A 19,283-nucleotide genomic window follows, 5' to 3' on the forward strand; every position below is an offset into this window, starting at 1 on the left:
GACAGGATCAAGATGCTGGCCAAATCAGGACTGATAGTAATTGAGGTAATGTGAATATGTATAATGCGGGGAGTGCAGCCACTTCAATACCGGGGGAAACCCATGTGGCACTTCAATGGAGAAGACGACGCCACCCGCTATGGCCGTAAAGGTCCATACTCCGCCACCGCTCTGCCGAAGATACTGTCCGATTTGTACAAAGGAGAAGAAGAGGAGTTCATCTGTATCAAACCACGGGATGGATTCTCCATGTACAACCCCCCGAGCTGGGTGAGCTACTATCTTTTATTCCAGTCTTTCCTGCATTCTTTAGCACAAATATTTACCTTGCCAATTCATAGCTGGAACTGCGAAAAGCTATGAGGGAGCTACACAGCCCGTCTCCACAGCCAGAGAACCCCGACCGGGCCCTCGACCCCGGACTTGAAGAAGATCCGAACACATTTGTGGAGCTCGTCGACATGACATTTTATCAGTTAAATTGTGATGGTGCCTTGGTGGCCATCATAGTGGATTATCCTGGCCTACTCCCTGTATCACATGTAAGTAAAACCGGAGCCCAACTTCCAAGAAGGAACCCCTCTTTGCGCCTTACCCACCGCACATGTATTGCATTTTACAGGGAAGGCCATCAGGATGCCGTGCTGAACCTGTGGTGACTCGTCAACAAGGGGCACCGAAGCCGAGTAGGCTTAGAAGGAAGGTGGTCAGGACCGAGACACCATTGCAGAGGTATGATTAGAAACCTGCCACATATTTTTTGTCTTTAAAATATAACGATGTCCATGGTTTCTTAGTAGAAAAAGCGCTCGACGGACTATATCCGAAGAAACTGCCGGCCACGTCTCCGCCAGCCGGACTCCAAGGCCGGACTCAAGACCGGAGGTCAACACGGGGACAATGTCGGGCGATCCTCCTACAGAGGATGTAGATAGATTATCCTCTACAAACTCCAAAGTGGCATTCAACGCCTTTAACTCAGGTGATGCATACATCCGAGCTGCTCAAGATGGGCTCACCAGAGCCACGGACGAGTATGTAAAGGATACACGGGTAAGAAAATTTGATAAGTATGTATATCAGTAGCCCCTAAAACTTGAAACAGTTGGCACAACTGATTTAAGGATCCTCGTATGCTTAGGTTCTGACAGAGAAGAATACCCAGCTGTCTAAAGAGCTGGAGGAGTGCAAAGCCCAGCTGCGGGCCGCAGTTGCCGGAATGGAGGAGTCCACAAAGGCCCCATCTGGTAATGCTTGTTTTGATTGAAAAGAATGTAATGGCATGTACCGGTTAGTATTCATCATGAATGCAAATCTAATAATAGATTCTGCAGACAATCCCGGAGGCGATCCGGAGATCGTACCAGAAGATGAGCAACATGCTCAAAGACAGCTGAAGGATGGCGAGCGTGTGCTTACAAAGGTTATACGGGAGAAAAATAATCTCCAGGACATGAACACCCGACTGGACGTCGAACTAAAGGATGTTCGGGCCTAGCTTGCTGACTCCGTGAAGGACAATAGGCTTCGATGCGGCATTTTTACTAAGTGCTCTAACGATCCATTATAAAGTTTTGGTGAAGAAGCGGGCTAATAGAATTATATCTGTAGGTATGTTGACAGGTCGTCCCGAAGAGGAGATGCCCAGATCTGCCGGCGATCTTCTGCAGGAGCTCTCACAACTGCACGAACAAGTTCGGCAGGTGATGCAGGGCATTGCCCAGGCATTGTGGCATCCGCCGCCCTCCCAGGAGGCTGGGGGAGCTTGTAGAGATGATCAAGGGAGCACGGCGGCGCTTCCAATTATGGAAGATATCGGCCTCCTAACAAGGTGCAAGGGAAGCCTGGGCCATGGTGAAGACGCGATACACCAAGGCTGACCCGAACCATATGGCCGAGGTCGGACCTATAGGGTTAGATGGGAAAGAGATCCCTGTAAGTCTAGTATATGACCAGGTAGCATTAGCCGATAAGTATTCCCAACAGGATTCTAGGCTAGAAAGCCTGTTGGATGGTATAGATGAAGAATTTAGTCAGTCTAAGTGACTTTATTCTTCAAAGGACATGTCTTGTTCCTAGCCGGATTGTAAATCATTTGTCTTGGCGGAACTTTTCGCTTCAACCTTCGGACCCGACAGTCCAGAGTGTATCCGAATACCCGCTCAGTTATGAAAAAACCGGGGCACACGTGGAAACCAGGCGTAGGGGTCATAAGTGCTTGAACAGACAAGTACCCAACTAGCTATGTTATATTACATGGATAGTAAGAAACATCTTCCAGGGAGAATAGTTCCGTTAACGGTTCCTTTCCCTGGGTACGCATGCATTAATGTGCATGTCCGGATTGCAAAAAGCAACGTAGGATATAAATATCTGGGGGCATGTATTGCAATAAGTGAGAAACATCTTTTGTTCACCGATCGAATATTCCCTTAAGAATCCTAGATTTCGGCTTCACCCAGTCTGGGGTACACATCCGGCTGACCCGACAGTAGCAATCAAAAATGTGCTCCCCTTATGCCCTAGCCGAATTAACGGGAACGTAGGGGATAAACACAAGAGCCAGGCAACCCATCTTGGCCAACACTTAAGTCATATCAATGCATATAATGGTGAAAAAATGTACATATGGAGGAATGACGCATATGTGGCGGGCATAAAGCCCAGAAGATAATTATATTAAGCTTCTGTATAAGAAGCCCCTAGGTATATTGAGCACGCATAGCGCGGCAGGAGTGTGCGGTCGAAGCATACTTGAAGCTTTTAAGGCTATATATAAAAAAAGAAAAAGAGAGAGGATATAACATAAAAAAGAAAGGCGGAGGTAAGGAGACGAACACAGAGTTCGGCACTAGGCGTACAATCTTCGGAGTCTGGCCGCGTTCCATGGGTTCGGCTCGAGTCGATTATCTAATGCATCATGCAGATGGTATGCTCCCCAGTGAGAACTTTATCAATGATGAAGGGACTCTCCCACTTGGGCTTGAGATTGTCCTTTTTCTTCTCTGGTACGCATAGAACGAGCTCACCAATGTTATAAGTTTTGGCCCGTACTTCTCTGCTTTGATACCTTCGAGCCTGCTGTTGATACAATGCGGAACAAGCCTTTGCAACGTCACGCTCCTCCTCCAGGGCATCTTAGCTGTCCTCCCGATCCAGCTCGGCTTCTCTCTCTTCGTACATGCGCACTCGAGGTGAGTCATGGATGATATCGCGGGGTAGTACTGCCTCTGCGCCGTACAGCATAAAAAATGGTGTGTATCCGGTTGTGTGATTTGGCGTGGTCCGCAACCCCCATAGTACGGAGTCGAGCTCCTTCACCTAGTACGTATCTGATTCCTTCAAGGATCGCACTAGTCTGGGTTTAATGCCGCTCATAATAAGACCATTCACTCGTTGACTTGACCGTTTGTTTGGGGGTGATAGACGGAGGCGTAATCAAGATTTATGCCCATTTTGCTGCACCAAGTTTCACCTTGTTGGCTGTGAAGTTTGAGCCGTTATCGGTGATGATGCTATGGGGGACACCATAACGGTGTACGACCCTAGATATGAAGTCTATCACTGGTCTAGACTCGGCCGTTTTAACTGGTTTGGCTTCTATCCATTTGGTGAATTTATTGACCATGACCAACAAGTATTTCTTCTTATGGCTTCCTCCTTTAAGGGGTCCAACTATGTCGAACCCCCAGACCGCAAAGGGCCAAGTTATGGGGATTGTTTGGAGAGCAGTAGGTGACATATGGCTTTGATTTGCAAAAAGCTGGCAACCAATGCAATGTTGGACAAGGTCCTGTGCGTCTGCCCGGGTTGTCGGCCAGTAGAAACCTGTACGAAAGGCCTTCCTTACGAGCGCCCAAGCTGTGGCATGGTGGCCGCCGAGTCCGGCATGAATTTCTGCCAAGAGCTGCCGCCCTTCCTCTTCGGAGATGCACCGTTGGAGCACTCCAGTCGCGCTTTTCTTATAAAGCTCTCCCTCGTGGACTTTGTAGGCTTTAGAGCGCCGCGCAATGCAACGTGCCTCATTTCGGTCCTCAGGGAGTTCTTGCCTATTTAAGTAGGCTAAGAAGGGTTCTGTCCACGGGGCAATGACAACCATAATCGCGTGGGCAGAAGGTGTTATTTCGGCGGCGGAGCCTCCGATTATGTTAGATTGTTCGTGATTTGGGGTTGTGTTCGGATCCGGACTGGTATTGCCGGTCTCCCCTTCCCAAACCACGGATGGCTAGAACAACCTTTCCAAAAAGATATTAGGTGGGACGGGGTCGCGCTTAGCACCGATGCAGGCGAGGATATCCGTCGCTTGGTTATTTCTCGGACCACATGATGGAATTCGAGTCCCTCGAACCGAGCTGACATTTTGAGGACGGCATTGCGGTAGGCCACCATTTTTGGGTCCTTGGCGTCAAAGTCTCCATTTATTTGAGATATTGCGAGGTTTAAATGCCCACGCACTTCCAGGCATTGAATGCCCATGGAGACTGCCATCCGGAGACCATGCGCCTCATATTCGCTTGCGTTGTTGGAATCTGTGTATAGTATTTGGAGTACGTATTGGACTGTATCTCCGTTTGGGGATGTCAGGACAACGGCTGCCCCTAGACCAGCCAGCATCTTAGAGCCGTCAAAGTGCATGATCCAATTGGAGTACGTGTTGTACTCTTTAGGGAGTTCGGCTTCTGTCCATTCGGCGACGAAGTCAGCCAGTACTTGCGACTTAATGGCTCGCCGTGGTTTGTATGTTATGTCGAATGGGAGGAGCTCAATAGCCCATTTAGCAATCCAGCCCGTGGCATCGCGGTTGTTTATTATGTCATTGAGTGGTACTTTGGAGGCCAGCGTGATTAAACACTGTTGAAAGTAGTGTCATAGTTTTCGGGATGCCATGAAGACCGCGTATGCTATCTTTTGATAATGTGGGTACCGTGACTTGCATGGAGTGATGACAGTGGATACATAGTATACCGGCTTTTGAAGCGGGAACTTAGGTCCGTCTGTCTCTCGTTCGACGACGAGCACTGCGCTTACAACCTGGTGTGTTGCGGCTATATATAACAGCATAGGTTCGCCGATATTTGGTGCAGCCAGGATTGGATTGGTGGCCAAGAGGGCTTTTATTTCCTCCAGTCCGGCCATAGCCGCATCCGTCCAATCGAAGTGTTCGGTGCGTCGAAGAAGGCGATAAAGAGGTAGTGCCTTTTCTCCTAATCGGGAGACAAAGCGGCTTAAGGCGGCCACACATCCAGTTAATTTCTGGATTTTCTTGAGGTCTGTCGGGGTAGCCAACTGCGACAGAGCTCAGATTTTAGCCGGGTTTGCTTCAATTCCTCTATTTTAAATGATGAAGCCCAGGAGTTTTCCGGTAGGTACGCCGAAAATGCATTTTTCCGGATTGAGCTTGATGTCGTATGTTCGAAGATTGTCGAATGTAAGCCTCAGGTCATCTATTAAATATTCGACGTGTCTGGTTTTGATGACCACATCGTCTACGTATGCCTCCCCTGTTTTGCCGATTTGTGTATCGGGGCATGTCTGAATCATGCGTTGATAGGTTGCACCGGCGTTTTTGAACCCGAAAGGCATGGTGTTAAAACAGAAGGGGCCATATGGAGTGATGAATGATGTTGCGGCTTGATCAGACTCCGCCATCTTAATTTGATGGTATCCGAAGTATGCGTCGAGGAAACACAATGAGTCGTGTCCTGCGGTGGCGTCGATGATTTGATCGATGCGGGGGAGGGGGAAGGGATCCTTAGGGAAAGCCTTATTGTGGTCCTTGAAATCGACGCATAGGCGCCAGGATTTGTTCTCCTTTGGTACCATCACCATGTTTGCTAGCCAGTCCGGATGTTTTATTTCTCTGATGAATCCGGCCTCGAGTAGCTTGGCTAGCTCTTCTCCCATGGCTTGTCGCTTGGGTTCTGAACAGCGCCGAAGAGTCTGCTTGACCGGCTTGTGTCCCTTTAGTATGTTTAGGCTATGCTCGGCCAGCCTGCATGGGATACCTGGCATGTCTGAAGGATGCCAGGCGAAGATGTCCCAATTCTCGCGCAAGAACTCTCATAGTGCGGAGTCTATTGTGGGGTTTAGCTATGCCCCAATTGATGCTGTTTTTGTAGGGTCCGTTGGGTGGATCTGGAATTTGACTATTTCGTCTGCTTGTTTAAAAGAGGTGGACTTGGGTCGTTTGTCGAGTATCACGTCGTCCCTGTCCACTGTGGAGCGCAGCGCAGTTAACTCTTTGGCTGCAAGGGCTTCTGATAATGCCTTCAGGGCTAGTGCGGCGGTTTTGTTTTTGGCGCGGAGTGCTATGTCCAGATCACTAGCTAGAGTGATGATTCCATTGGGCCCAGGCATATTGAGCTTCATGTACCCACAATGGGGTATAGCTTGGAAGCTTGTGAATGCATCCTGCCCTAAAAGGGCGTGGAATCCACTACTGAACGGGGCCACTTGGAATGTGATTTCTTCGGACCTATAATTCTCCGGCGTGCCGAATACCACATCCAGTGTAATTTTTCCCGCGCATCGTTTCTCCCGATTAGGGATGATTCCTTTGAAGGTCGTGCTGCTGTGCTCAATGCGGCTCTTATCTATTTCCGTTTTGTTAAGAGTTTCCTCATCGATGAGGTTTAATCTGCTGCCGCCGTCCATGAGCACTTTAATAAGTCGGAAGCTGTCCACAATTGGACTAAGGACGAAAGCGGCTGGTGCTCAGACTGTTTGGAATTGAGGTTCGTCACTGGCATTGAAGGTTATGGCCATGTCGTTCCACGGATTAATTGCTGCAACGTGGCAGACTTCGGCGAGGCTGCGGAGTGCTCGCTTACGCCTAGTGTTGGAGGCGAAAGTCTCGAAGACTGTCAGTACTGTATTGTTATTCTCCGCTAGATGGTGCTCTGCGGTATTGTTGATGAGGAGTTTCTCGCCGTTCTTGGCCACCTGCCGGAGTATCCAACATGCTCTAAGGCTGTGTGTTGGTATGATGCCCGGTGTGCTGTGAATTTTGCATGGCCTGTTAAGCCATCCCTACGGTTCCACGCCCTGTAGAGGGCTTTGGCTTCTTTGTAATTGGATTGGGTGACTTGTGAGAGCGCACCCATTTAGTTCAGACGAGGGGTTTAGTGAGGGCCGGAGGATCCCAGAATTTTGTTTGGGTTTTCCAGGCGCTTTCCATTGCATAGTACTTCTATACTATGGACGCCAAGTCGGCAAAGTGTGCTATGTCACGGCGACTTATGGCGTTGATAATTCCCATGTCCATGCAATTTTTGCAAAAGAATGAGATTGCATCTTCCCGTGATAGTCCTTAACCTTTCTCATTACAAGGAGGAATCTGGACCAGACTTGAAGTATTGTCTCTTCGGCCTCTTGTCTAATTTGGGAAAGATCACTTGTGTCTAGGTGGGTGAGGGAGTCCTGGATTAGGGGGTATCCGGACAGCCGGACTCTGTACAATGTCCGGACTATCGAAGCGTGACGATACAAGACTCAACACTTTGGCCCGTCTTCGGATTCCTTGGAGTGGAAGGCAAGCTTGGAGATCCGGATATTATATTTCCTTCCTTGTAACCGACTCCATGTAAACCCTAGCCCTCTCCGGTGTCTATACAAACCGGAGAGGTTGGTCCTTAGAAGGCCGATCACAATTACATTCATACCATCTTGTGGTAGATCTGCTCTTGTACTACCCATATCATCAATATTAATCAAGCAGGAAGTAGGGTTTTACCTCCATCAAGAGGGCCCGAACCTGGGTAAACATCTAAGTCCCTTACTTCTTGTTACCATCAGACTTGACGCACAGATCGGGACCCCCTACCCGAGATCCCCGGTTTTGACACCGACATTGGTGCTTTCATTGAGAGTTCCTCATTGACGTTGCCGTCAGGCTCGATGGCCCCTTCAATCGTCATAAATGACGCTATCCAGGGTGAGACATTCCTCCCCGGACAGATCTTCGTGTTCGGCGGCTTCGCGCTGCGGGCCAATTCGCTTGGCCACTTGGAGCAGATCGATAGCTATGCCCCCGGCCATCAAATAAGGTTCAGAAACCTGAACTACACGGCGGATATCCGCGGAGACTTGATCTTCAATGGATTCGGGGCAGCGCTAGAAGCGCCCAACAGTCGCGATGAGCACGGCTTTGACCTGCTGCCAGACGTCGCTCGGGATATCGTTCCGGTAGAAGCCTCGGATATAAATCTGGGATAGGTTTCTTCGCCTAAGAACAGAGGGCTGGACCCTGCCCCGCAGGCCGTACCTTTATCGGCGATGGAGCAGAACACAGGTTTCACCTCTAAAGGAACCTGTGACTCCGGACCCACGGATTCATATCCGAACACAGGATCTAGTCCGCGTGCCTTTGAGCCCGCCGATCCTGGTTGGGCTCCGGTGATGGAGTTCACCATGGCGGACGTTTTTTAGCACTCGCCCTTTGGCGACATGCTGGACTTATTGAAGTCTCTCTCCTTGTTAGGAGACTCCGGGCCGAACTATGTCCGGCTCGAGTGGGAAGCAGACAACGATGGAATTCATTGCCCACCCACCACCCACTTCATTGCCACGATCGATGATCTAACTTACGTGCTTGACTTCGACTCCAAACACATCGACGGTACGGACGACAATGTAGGAGAATCACAGGAGCCACCGCTCACCGGGCGGTGGACAACCACCTCCTCATATGATATATATATGGTTGACACTCCGAAGGAAACTAATGGCGATGAGGCAACGGAGGACAACCCCTCAGGAAGAAAAACAAAGAATGGGCGTCGTCGGCGCCGCTCCAAGCCCCGCTATAGCAACACCGGCCCCGGAGGCGAAAATATTACGGATGGAGCCGAAGAAGAATATGACCCTGATCAGCCCGCCTTTGAGCAGGCCGAACAGGAAGACGAGCAGGTCACCCGAGAAGAACAGGCGACAGACGCATACCCAGAGGTGGACAACAACATGCCCCCCTCCGAAAACGAGATCAGCCTCGGCGAGGACGAGTTCGGCGTACCTGAGGATCTCGTGGAGCAGGAGCGCTTCAAGCGTAGGCTTATAGCCACTGTAAGGAGCCTAAAGAAGAAGAAGAAGCAACTACAAGATGATGAATACCTGCTCAGAGATAGATAGACTGAAGTCCTGGCAGCCGAGGAATACGGACTCGAACGCCAAACGGCTGACCGGCCACCCCGCGGCCGGGACAAAACGGGAGACCAGACCGCACCCCCACGCCGATACACTACGGCTCAGGGCAATAGGCACGACCTACAAGATATTCTGGACAATAAAGCAGGACAGCCAAGATCGATCTACGGATCAAGGGGGCGCGCCCCAGCGCGCGACGACGACAGTCACGCCGGATACATCATCAACAAATCCGGTCGGGCCGAACATAGCAACCCAGACCAATTCAACCTGCGTAGCCACATAGCCCGGCACAGAGGCGCCGCACACCCCCTCTGCTTCACGGATGAAGTAATGGATCATGAATTCCCAGAAGGGTTCAAATCCGTAAGCTCAAAGGACCCCACAGTATGGATCGAAGATTTCCTTATCCACATTCACATGGCTCGCGGAGATGATCTACACGCCATCAAGTATCTCCCCCTTAAGCTCAAAGGACCGGCCCGGCACTGCTTAAACAGCCTGCGAGCAAATTCCATTGGCAGTTGGGAAAACCTGGAAGATGCATTCCTTGATAACTTACAGGGCACATATGTGCGACCACCGGACGCTGATGACCTGAGCCACATTACTCAATAGCCCGGAGAGTCAGCCGGAAATTCTGGACTCGGTTCCTCACTAAAAAGAACCAAATAGTCGACTATCCGGACGCCGAAGCCCTGACGGCTTTTAAGCATAATATCCGTGACGAGTGGCTCGTAGCGGCACCACGCCACATTCCGGCACTTCGGACAGCCGCGATGCTAACGGCAAGCCACGGTGCAACAGACATAAGAGACGGAACAATGGCGACAGCACGGAAGACATGGCAGTCAATGCCGGATTCAGAGAACCTAAATCCAGACAGCGGAAAAAGCCGTTCAAAAGAAATAATCAAGGACCATCCATTCTGGACCGCATACTAGAGTGCTCGTGCCAAATTCACGGCACACTGGACAAACCAGCCAACCACACCAATAGAGACTGCTGGGTGTTCAAACAGCCCGGCAAGATAAACGCCGAAAACAAGGACAAGGGGCTACACAGCGAAGATGACGATGAGCCCCGGCGTCGCAATATGGGGGGGGGCAAAAGAAATCCCCCCCCCCCCAGGTGAAAACGGTCAATATGATCTACGCCACCCACATCCCCAAGCGGGAATGGAAGCAGGCACTACGGGACGTCTATGCGATGGAGCCAGTCGCCCCCAAGTTCAACCCATGGTCGGCTTTCCCGATCACCTTTGATCGTAGGGATCACCATACCAGCATCCGTCACGGTGGCTTAGCCGCATTGGTCTTAGAGCCAATCGTCGTCGGATTCCATCTCATGCGTGTCCTTATGGACGGCGGCAGCAGCCTGAACCTGCTTTATCGGGACACAGTGTGCAAGATGGGCATTGACCCTTCAAGGATCAAGCCCACCAAAACCACCTTTAAAGGTGTTATTCCTAGAGTAGACGCCCGCTGCACGGGTTCTATAACCTTGGAAGTGGTCTTCGGATCCCCATACAACTTCAGGAGCGAAGAGCTGATCTTCGACATCGTCCCTTTCCGCAATGGCTACCATGCACTACTCGGATGAACCGCATTCGAAAGATTCAACGCGGTGCCGCACTATCCATACCTCAAGCTCAAGATGCAGGGACCGCACGGGGTCATCGTTGTGAACGGAAATATGGACCACTCCCTTCGAATAGAAGAGCATACGGCAGCCCTCGCGGCAGAAGTACAGTGCGTCCTCCTCCGACAAACCAATCCAGCGACAACTTCGAGCACTGTCAAACGTGTCCGAAGCACCCCACAACAGGACTAACACGAATGTAAAGATCGTGATTAGCAGTCCGGCCTCCGCTCAAGCCCCTCCAAAGGATCATTCATGCCACGCGTAAACAATTACGCACTCAAGATACCTTGGGCATAGGAGGAGGCGAATCGACGACTCAGTCGATAATGCGGGTAACCACTAAATACATTCATACTCTTTCCTTTTTACCTTTCAGGACACCGCGTTAGTGTAGCATCCTCAGAAGAGCCGAATTGTTGGACTCATATGGAAGAGACACCCAAGGAGGCAACAGACGTTGTGCGCAGAAGGAAATACCCAGGTGGAATCTATTTACGATCACTATACCTGCTTCATCTATCTACACACGACTTACCCCTGGATAGGACATGTCAAATAGTCCTATTTTTATCTCTGCCTAATGCATCCATTGTAAACATACACTTAAACGTATTTTTCGTCAAATAGAGATTATATATAGCGTCAGCTTATTATCCTTATTTGAGTATTTTTCTCTTATATATGTTTATTTGGTATTGCATCCATACACCTTCGTACAACCAGTTTGCCAGGGGCTTCTTATGGCGCCCCGTAATATGGCAACTAAGAGTCCGAACACTTCCAATAGTGCGGCACCCCGAACTTATAGCACTATATGCATCAGCTCCGAATCATGTCTTGGGTCTACAGTTGGGAAAGCCCGGCTCACTTGTTTTGGTGCCTTACGTTCCGTTATCTCGGCTAAGGTAGCGCAGGGGGAACTACTGCGATTGTGTCCCGGTTCTTCCGGACGAGCACCTTAGTAGAGAAAGCCGAAAACTGACCGACATGATGTGGCGTGAGCTGGTTGCTGTTCGAGAGGTACTAAAATCCTTAAAGATTTTCCTCTTTAGGCGATAAATCGGCTTTGTCCGATCAAGGCGTATATAGCGCCCCAATTCAACCTTCCGGATTCTAGGGGCTTCGCCAAAATTTAAAATTGTAGACTTCTATGGCTAAGTGAAAGTTATAAAGCCGCACAGTCCGATTGCCTTGTTCGCTGCGCTGGACACCTCCTTGAGGATCCAAACATTTGGATAAAGAGTGTCCGGGTTTTCCATGAACACCCCAGTGCTAGTCACGTGGGGGCGGAAGCTGACGAGTGGCCTACTTTCAGGATCTTATAACCAGCCACATAGAAGGTAATATTTTAAATAACAAAAGTGCTACATAGCGCAACTAACTTCGTCGTTACAATACAAACATGACAGAAGCGAATTCATTCAAAAATGGTGTCCTTGGTACATTCGTCAGCCACGAGATGAGCACCCTTCATAACGCCGTCATAGTACAGATCGGGATGGCGGTGCGCCTTGCCCTTCGGCGGTCCGTCCTTGACCAGCTTCTCCGCATCCATCTTGCCCCAATGCACTTTGACGCGGGCAAGGGCCCGGCGAGCACCCTCGATGCACACGGATCGCTTGATCACCTCAAGTCGCGGGCAGGCATCCACCGTCCGCTTGATCAGGCCGAAGTAGCTACCGGGCACGAGCTCACCAGGCCACATCCGGACTATAAACCCTTTCATAGCCAGTTCTGCCACCCTGTGGAGTTCGACCAACTGCTTCAGTTGGTCACTCAGAGGCATCGGGTGTTCGGCCCCAGCATACTGGGACCAGAACAGCTTCCGTTGAGTTCCCCTCCTGCGCACGGTAAAACTCCGCAGCGTCTGATATGCTGCGTGGTAGATCTGCGAATGCCCCTAGAGAGCTCCGAATTCGAGTAAGTAATAGAAACGCCTCCTCCACATGTTTGCTTTGCATAAAGAACTTCTTACCCGCTGCTATCTTCTTGGCCTCCTGGATCTCCTGCTGTGCATTCTTGGCTTCGGCCTTGGCGTCTTTTAACCTTATAAGGGCCTTCGCAAGCTCGGCCTCTTTGGCCATCAGGTCATGCTCCACGGACTAGCATTTCTTGCTGAGGTCCTGGAGCTCCTGCTGTACCTCACCTACCCTAGCACTTTGCTTTTCGCGCTCCTTACACTCCGAGGCCGCCTCGTCTCCGGCCTCGGACCGCGCCTTCTTCAGGGCCGCCACTTCGGCGGGGGGCCCTGTTACATGGTCTCTTAGTTGTTAGACCCACCAATTCTGCCTATCCTCAAATACATAAGAACGGGAATTACTTACCTTTGTTCTCTTCGAGCTGCCTCTTCGTGAGGTCGAGCTCTCCCTGCGCCTGCTCCAGGCCCCGCTTCAGATCGTCAACCTCGGCAGTGCAGGTAGCAGCAGCAAGCAGCATAGCCTGCTTATTCAAAATAATACTTATGATTAGACTCCTGCGGATTTTAATTGACCCTCTGCTTGGCTTTTCTCTCCGAACGCCAAACAGAGTATCAGGGGCTACTACCTATTGGGTGGTAATTTTGCACATATTTATTACTTACCTCGAAGCCTGTTAGGAGGCTGCTGCAAGCTTCGGTTAGTCCTCTCTTGGCGGACAAAACCTTCCGAATCACCGTACTCATAAGAGAAAGGTGCCCTTCGTCCAGGGAAGCGCCACAAAGCGCTTCCAGCAAACCGTCCGGTGCTTCATGCGCAACGGAAGTCCGCGACATTGACGGCTCGCCCTCCTTAGCAAGGGGTCGCCTGCCTGAGTTCGGAACCGTCGAAGGTTCCAGAATTGTGTTCGGCTCAGAGCACGGCTGGGCGTGGCTCTCTTCAACACGATCCGCGGGGACCTTGAACCCCACGTGTCCGACGACTGGAACCCCACCTCGGGGCATCTCAAGGGTCTCCTCCCCCTGCTCTGGGAGCCTTTGGGACAACACCTCCGTGTCGTCCGCGGGTTGAGGAGTGGTGGCCGTCGGAAGCGAATTCATCTCCGAAATGCTTAGGGACCCGGAGGAGGATACCTCGGGATGATCCCTGGCCGGACTGCACATATGTTCGGCATTATTAATAGAAAAACTGTGAAGTGAAGTCATGATAGAATGCAAACACTTACGATCGCGCTAGGGGCTTCCCCCTAGGCAGCCACCCCTCCTCGGTGAGAGCGGCTGTGGCGGAGTAGTCCGGAAGGGGCCCCTTCACCTTCTTGGATGCCCAGCCTCCCCTCCTGGGGCGGCTTACCTCTTCTTCTCCTCCCGGTGGGGGAAGGTAGGATCTCTTCCTGATTCCCTCCGCCTCCGCGGGAGGAATCTGACTCGTCGTCATCGGACGACAGGGGAATGACGGCCCGGCACCGAGGACCTTTTCCGGCCCCCGGGTCCGCCTCCCCGGACCCCTCATCCTTTCCGGATGGGGTGTCTTCTTCTTCTTCCTCCTCCCCTTCGCGGGAGGAGTCCGCCTCGTCGGCTTCGGACGAGGCTTTCGGCACAACCTTCCGCCGGAGACCCTTTCGGATCCTTGGGGCCTTCTTCTCAGCCTTCTTCTGCGGCACCTTGTACGACGCTGGGACCAGCATCTCCGTCAGGAGAACATCAGCTGGGTCTTCTGGCAGCGGAGCCGGGTAGTGAACCCGCTCCGCTGTCTCCACGTAATCCTGAAATAAACATGCACAATTACTTAAGGCACTCCCGTGAATATATCGGGAAGAACTAGGTCCGGTGTCAGTCTAAGAAATCACCGACCTAGGAGCCTGCGTGGTGTGAAGCCCGCGGTCCTCGGATATTGGAGGAGGCACTTCGGAGGCCTTGAACAACTCCTTCCATGCGCCTTTGTGCGTCATGGCGTAGAGCCTCTGGAGCGTCCGGTGCTCGATGGGGACGAACCCCCACAGATTGACTACCCGCCTCTGGCAGGGCAGGATTCGGCGAACAAGCATGACCTAGATCACATTTGACAAGCTTGATGTTCTTGTCCTTCATGCTTTTGACGCATGTTTGGAGTCCGGCCAGCTCCGTGGAATCGCCCCAGGACAGGCCCTTCCTCTCCCAGGAGGTGAGCCGCATGGGGGCTCCGGATCAGAACTCGGGGGCCGCCGCCCAGTTGGCGCCGCGCGGCTCGGTGATATAGAACCACCCCGATTGCCATCCTTTTACGGTCTCCACAAAGGAGCCGTCGAGCCATTTGACGTTGGGCATTCGGCCCACCATGGCCCCTCCGCACTCTTACCACCTTCGGCTTCACACAGAAAGTTTGCAGCCATAGGCCGAAGTGGGTCCGGATGCGGAGGAAGGCCTCACACACGACGATGAATGCCGAGATGTTGAGGATGAATTTCGGGGCTAGATCATGGAAATCTAGCCTGTAGTAGAACATAAGCCCGCGGACAAAGGGATGGAGTGGAAATCCTAGTCCACGGACGAAGTGGGCGACGAATACGACCCTCTCGTGTGGTCCTGGGTCGGAATGACCTGCCCGGCGTCTGGTAGACGGTGCACTATGTCCGCGGCAAAGTATCCGGCCGCCCGAAGATTGGTGATGTGCTCCTCCTTGACGGTGGAAGTCACCCACTTGCCTCCTGCTAGGACATGTTTAGCTGTGCGGGGAAGACTTGGGCTTGGGCGCTGGAGCTCGAGGGGGCAAGAGTGAGCAAAGGAGGAAGAAGGCGTGGGTGAAAATGGGGGAGGAAGCGGTGCGCCTCCCCACTTGCCCGTTGGGAATCGGTTGTTACCCAAACACCACTGTTAATGGCGTGGTGAGATTACCCATGCTCGTATTGATGAGAATCCTGTAATAAGGGGACACGATCTGTGCTTTGACAAGACGTGTCACAGAAACGACCTTGTGATATGCGTTGTTGCTGGTTGTGTGGAAACGGTTCGAATAATGGATCCGATCATAATAACGTGTCACGTCATCAGGAAAGGTTGTCAGTAGATTACATTTGTGTAATATCATTCTCTCTATGGTCGTATGCGAAGATCATTTTTTTAGATCCGGACACGATATGAGTGTTCGATGATTACTTTGGAGTATTTGGAGGAGGAACCCACCTTGCAATGCCGAAGACAATACTGCGCGCCGGACTCATCGTCATTGAAGCCTGGTTCAGGGGCTACTGAGGGAGTCCTGGATTAGGGGGTATCCGGACAGACGGACTGTGTACAACGTCCGAAGTATTGAAGCGTGAAGATACAAGACTCAAGACTTCGGCCCGTGTCCGGATGGGACTTTCCTTGGCGTGGAAGGCAAGCTTGGCGGTCCGGTATTATATTTCCTTCCTTGTAACTGACTCCATGTAAACCCTAGACCTCTCCGGTGTCTATATAAACCGGAGAGGTTGGTCCTTAGAAGGCCCATCACAATTACATTCATACCATCATAGGCTAGCTCCTAGGGTTTAGCCTCTACGATCTCGTGGTAGATCTACTCTTGTACTACCCATATCATCAATATTAATCAAGCAGGAAGTAGGGTTTTACCTCCATCGAGAGGGCCTGAACCTAGTAAACATCTACGTCCCTCACTTCTTGTTACCCTCAGCCTTGAAGCACAGATCGGGATCCCCTACCCGAGATCCGCCGATTTTGACACCGACAGTGGGTGGGTAGCTTTAAGTCCAAATCCTGACCCGATTTGAGACCCAGGGTTGGCGGCTTGGACTCTAGGATGTTGCCCAATATTTGTGGCCCGTTTCCCGATTATAAGTTCGGTGCCTGGGCCATGTCCTCCCGTAGACGGGTACCTGGCTTGGAGAGCTCAGGGATCCGGATATAGTTCGTCCTCATTTTGTTCCTCTTCCACCGCTATCTGATGGGTGACCGGTGGAGAGTTAATCTCCCTTTAGTCGGGTTTAAGCCCGATCCAATCATAGTCCGTAACGACTACCAGTGCGGCGAAGCAATCCAAGAGCTCATTCAGGGAGGAGAGCTCTATTGGATCCATCTGCCCGTTGAATTCCGAGCTGACGCGGAGGCTGTTCTTGATGACCTGAGAAGTCATCGTCGGCGTGGCGGCCTAACGGGCGGCCATGACGAAGCCGCCCAGCCGGAGAGTCTGGCCTACAGCCAGGATTCCTCAAGAGGTGATGTTGTCCTTGACAAGAAGGTGAGCCATCAAGCCTTATCGAGACGGTACAGTGCAACTCTCAATAAAAGCACCAATGTCGGTCTCAAAACCGGCAGATCTCGGGTAGGGGGTCCCAAACTATGCGTGTAAGGCTAATGGTAATAGGAGGCGGGGGACACGATGTTTACCCAGGTTCGGGCCCTCTTGATGGAGGTAATACCCTACTTCCTGCTTGATTGATCTTGATGAAAGGAGTATTAAAAGAGTAGATCTACCACGAGATCGTAGAGGCTAAACCCTATAAGCTAGCATATGATTATGATTGTTGTTGTCCTACGGGCTAAACCCTCCGGTTTATATAGACAGCGGAGGGGGCTAGGGTTACATAAAGTCGGTTACGAAGAAGGAGATATACATATCCGAATTGCCAAGCTTGCCTTCCATGCAAAGGAGAGTCCCACCCGGACACGGGACGAAGTCTGAAATCTTGAATCTTCATAGTCCAACACTCCGGCCAAAGTATACAGTCCGTCTGTCGGAGGACCCCCTAATCCAGGACACCCTCACCCATACTCGCCTAAGTTGAAAACATTCCGAGTGGAGAGCAATCCTCCCACTCGGGGGCTTAGCTGCGACCCCGAAATCACCAAAGTTAAAAGCATTCCAAGTGGAGAGAAATCCTACCACTCGGGGGTTTAGCTGCGACCCCGAAATCGCATAAGTTAAAAACATTCCGAATAGAGAGCAATCCTCCCACTCGGGGGCTTAGCCGCGACCCCATAATCGCTTAAGTTAAAAACATTCCAAGTGGAGAGCAATCCTCCCACTTGGGGGCTTAGCAGCGACCGCAAAATCGCCTATGTAAAAAACATTCCGAGTGGAGAGAAATCCTCCAACTCGGGGGCTTAGTTGTGACCCCGAAATCACCTAAGTTAAAAACATTCAGAGTGGAGAGCAATCCTCCCACTCGAGGGCTTAGCTGCGATCCAGTACTCGCCAAAGTTAAAAACATTCCGAGTGGAGAACAATCCTCCCACTCGGGGGTTTAGCTGCGACCCCATACTCGCCTAAGTTAAAAAACATTTTGAGTGGAGAGCAATCCTCCCACTCCGGGGCTTAGCTGCAACCCCAAAATTGGCAAAGTTAAAAACACTCCGAGTGGAGAGCAATCCTCCCACTCGGGGTCTTAGCTGCGACCCTGTACTCGCCTAAGTTAAGAACACTCCGAGTGGAGAGCAATCCTCCGACTCGGGGGCTTAGCTGCGACCCCGTATGATGTAGGGTAGAACTGTAGAGGCCGATCTTTCACATTGGAAGAGGATCCCTACGAGGAACACGAAGAACACATGGAGGGGAATAAGAGAAAAACACGAGAGAACACTCAACCCACAAGAACAAAGTCACACATGTGCTAGATCCAAGAAACACAAAGAGATACACGGTCCAAATCCAACAAAGGACGATACAAGTGGCGGCAGCTCATCTCCGAGAGGAGGTCTTAAATCCATGAGGGATGTCCCTGTAAAGGGGTCTTGAATCCAGGTGGATCTTCTCCGAAGAGGCTGCGGTATCTCACGAGGAGGAGATCCGTATGGATGAGCAAAGGTCTATCTCAACTGAGCTACACAAATGTTGACCCTAAAATGTAGGTGGAGGGGGAGTATATATAGTCTAAGGGGCGAAGGGGTACATGGGCTTTCGTCCCGGATCCACTGCACGCATGCAGGAGGGGCCGGATGTCCGGGCGATGGGCCGAATGTCCGGGCTTTCCTGAGACGCCGGATGTCCAAGCGTTGGGGCCGGATGTCTGGGCTGGCGAGATCCAGCTTCTGGAGGTTCTGTGACAGGGCGCCAGATGTCCGGGCTGTGGTCGGATGTCCTGGATGTGGCCTGATGTCCGGGATGTGGCCTGATGTCCGGGATTGTGGGAGGGGCCGGATGTCCGGGCGCTGTAGGACTTCGGTTGCTGTGCTGGTGCTGTTGTTGATATCTTCAGGGGCCGGATGTCCGGGCCAAGACGGGATGTCCGGGCCCTGTAGCACTTCGGTTGCTGGGTTGCTGCTATTGTTGACATCTTCAGGGTCCGGATGTCTGGGCCAGAGCCGGATGTCCGGGTCTTGTAGCCTTTCTCCGGTTCTTCTCGTCGTGCTCCTTCATCCTTGTACTTGGGGACTTGTCCATCTTTCCTAGCATCTCCGAGAGGGTCTCCTTGGTACCTAGGCATATGTAGTGTCCTTGCATTAGGTAGCAACCATGTCTCGCATGAACGGAAAGGGGAAGCATTTAGGAATGGGTTCACCTTGTGTCCAATGGCATAGTCGAGGTTTCATCTTATGTATCATTGGGGTTTGGAGAGTAGTCGGAGTGTACATGGGGATGAACATAGGATGCTCCGCATCATCTCCCCTC

Source organism: Triticum aestivum, chromosome 3B (genome assembly GCF_018294505.1).
Source record: "Triticum aestivum cultivar Chinese Spring chromosome 3B, IWGSC CS RefSeq v2.1, whole genome shotgun sequence".
Taxonomy (NCBI): Eukaryota; Viridiplantae; Streptophyta; class Magnoliopsida; order Poales; family Poaceae; genus Triticum; species Triticum aestivum.